We start from the raw sequence: 3,346 nt of genomic DNA on the forward strand, positions 1-3,346 counted from the left end.
TCTTCTGCAGGTCTCTTAGAATAATTAAATGCATACTTTTAAACTTGAACACATCCAAATACTTAGATGTTCAAACTTCTTAATTTCTTCTTTTTCAAATGATTTTACTGCAACTCACTCACTTTTTGCTCCCCTTTTTAATGACAGGATATATTAGCTGATCATTTAAGATCTACTTCTATTATTTTCTTCTAAAATAAATTAACATAATTTATATCAATTGACAAAATCAATAGGAAAAGGGATGTACCAATTTTCTATTTAAGAATCATTCTGTTGTGTACTACTGTGTGCAGTTTTCTTGAGAAAAGATATACAAATACTTCTAGAAATAGTAAGGAGAGACAGGAAGAGAAACAGAAAAAAGAGAGAGAAGACTTCTTTTTTCATATGTCCTTGTACCAATTTTTAACAAACAAATATTAGCTGTTTTTAAAAACAAACAAGCAAGCAAAATCATTTGGGTGCTCTAGAGGTGGGTCAGTACTTAAGAGCGCTGCTGCGGTGAGCCCGGTGCCCCACAGCCATGACTGAGGTTGATGTGGATCATAAGGCCAGTTCCCTCGGAGATGCCCACATCACCCAGAAGCTCTTGTAATTGCAAATAGCTATGGAGGGGAGTCAATGAAGCCACCAAAGTTCTTAACAAAGGCATCTCTTGAGTTCACTGTGTGGCAGCAGATGTGAGACCTTGACCTTGAAGATCATCCTGCTCCCCACTCTGCTGTGTGAAGACAAGAGTGTCCCCTAAGTATTTGGAAGGGCCTGTGTGCCCTTCCCCCAGCCTTGAGCAGGCTGCTCAGACCTGGCTTGCCACAGTTGCTAACCCACCTAGGGTGGAGTCTTCTGACCTAGGTAAAGTCTATTGTCCTGCCACACCTGCAGCTTTCCTCCAAGACACCACTACCTGCTGAGAGGCTGAACCTGTTCTCCTGACACTATCCTGACAAAATAGGTATCCTGACAAAGCAATGAGATCCTGACATGGTGGGAGATGGGCAACCCTCCCCCCCATAAGCTCAGACTCATAAGTAAATATTGGCCTTGATCAGAGAACTTGACTTGGCTTGTTATTTCTCTCAGCCTTTCCCATGCAAAACCCCATTTTTCCTTTCAGGAACCCAGTAACCTGTGGCCACAGGTGGCTACAGGCCAGTGCCTGTGAAGTCTCCAGGCTGGTCATCGCCTGTTCTGTTACCTTATCAAAGAAGGCTCTGAACTAAAGCAGCAGATCCAATCCATTCAGGAGTCTATTGAAAGGCTCTTGGTATAGGTTGTGGCCTCTGCCCTTTCCTGTCTACTCTTACCCTGCTTGTGGATCATATTGTCTGTTAGCATGTAATATTTTCACCCAGTTTCTGTTATATTGTACTACATCTGGTTGTTTTTGTATTTTTATTTTATTTTTGTCTTAACAGGGATGTTTTTCATCATCTCCTCATCCTCTTCTATCACTTTTTAGTCTTCCTTTTAAAAAAATAAAATGATACCTAAGACAGGTAAAAGGCAGAATGTCACCATTTATCAACAGGAAGAACCAGGAGAAACTTAATCCAGGGATGGTATATACTTTCATATGCAAACTTCTTCCACTGTGCAGGGTAGGATGACAGTAATATTGATCTCTTGTGCCTTTGATATAAGTTCCCCATAAATGTTACCATGACTGAAGAACTTTCTTTGGGTAGCAGTCCCTCCCATCCCTTATCATTTGAATAAATTTGGTAATGTTAGGCTTATGTCCAAGTGTCATTTTTTATGTCCTCTGTGTTCCTGATGTATGTAATCTGACATTCTTCCATATCTGAGGCAGTATCAGTTCAAAGGGATTCTGTGGAAATCATGCTTATTTGGCTGAAACTTACAGCAGAGACAAAGCTAACAGGAAACATCCTTTCCTTGGTAAATGGTCTTGTGGAGTTGTTTCATACCTGTGCTGGAAGCCTTTATCCTGTTTCTCCCACAACATACATCAGGTATATTTTCCCTCACATGAAGAAAGTGATAACATGTTTATTATTGAGTATTCTAATAAATAAATATGCTCATATTTTGTTCAAAATAAAAGTGGCCTTGCTGCTCTTACATAGGACCTGGGTTCTCTTTCCAAGACTCATATGGTATCTCACAACTGGAAGTCTAGTTCCAGGGGGCTTCACACCCACAAGCATATGGTAACTATACATCAATGCGTTCTTGCTCATAAAATAAAAAAAAAACATTCTTTCTCATAAAATAAGTTGTTAAAATGAAACGTATCTATATAAGATTAATATGAACAATGTATATGTTTCCATAATAGGGAAAACAATAGAAAAAAACTAGAATGACATAGTAGCCAAATAATTTTTCATTATTTTTATTACACTGACTCACATAGTCAATTCTGAAAATTTTATCAATATTCTTGATCTCTAATAAGAATTTCTTCCAGTATTTGCAAACTTTTGAGGGAAAACTTCATCAAAATATTTTCATCCCAGAGCAAACAAATCTAGTGCTGTTACTAGGTAGCTGAATTTATGTTCTAAAGACTGAATATTGTTCCATGGCTGCAGTAGGCTTCAGAGCAGTGAACACTGCCTGGGTCGTTGATTATTAGACACAAAGCACAGGGGGAAGATACTTCCAGAAGTGAGATAAAATTTGTGGTTTTAAGAAGAAAGTTGTGGGCAGAACCGGGGTTCCTGGTTCGGGGAGTCTCTGGACACCAGAAAGGCCCCACACAAAATCCCCCACGGGATGCTAAGACCTCTGGTGAGTGGAACACAGCATCTGCTCCAATCCAATTGTGTGGGACCTGAGACTGCAATAACCAGGGAAGCAGATAACCCGGCCTCATCAGGGGCACAAGTCCCTTCCGGTCAACTGCAGAACCGGGATTCCTGGTCCGGGGAATCTCTGGACACCCGAAAGGACCCACACAGAATCCTCCATGGGATCCTAAGACCTCTGGTGAGTGGAACACAGAATCTGCTCCAATCCAATAGTGTGGGACCTGAGACTGCATTAATTAAGGAAGCAGATAACCCGGCCTGATCAGGGGCACAAGTCCCTTCCGGTCCACTGCAGCACCGGGGTTCCTGGTCTGGGGAGTCTCCGGACACCCCCAAGGTCCTCACAGGACCCTCCACGGGATCTTAAGACCTCTGGAGAATGGAACACAACATCTGCCAGGAGGCAGGTTTGAACACCAGATATCTGGGCACCTTTCCTGCAAGAGGAGAGGTTGCCTGTAGAGAGTACTCTGACCACTGAAATTAAGGAGAGATCTAGTCCCCAAGGTCTACTGATAGAGGCTAACCTAATCACCTGAGGAACAAGCTCTAACTAGAGACAACTATAA

The 3,346-nt window shown here is 41.7% G+C and overlaps 1 pseudogene; it reads left to right on the forward strand.

Moving 5' to 3' along the window:
* Positions 1 to 526: 526 nt before the first annotated feature.
* On the forward strand, positions 527 to 1,273 carry LOC110304370 (annotated as a pseudogene).
* The last annotated feature ends 2,073 nt before the right edge of the window (positions 1,274 to 3,346 follow it).

Source organism: Mus caroli, chromosome 11 (genome assembly GCF_900094665.2).
Source record: "Mus caroli chromosome 11, CAROLI_EIJ_v1.1, whole genome shotgun sequence".
NCBI lineage: Eukaryota > Metazoa > Chordata > Mammalia > Rodentia > Muridae > Mus > Mus caroli.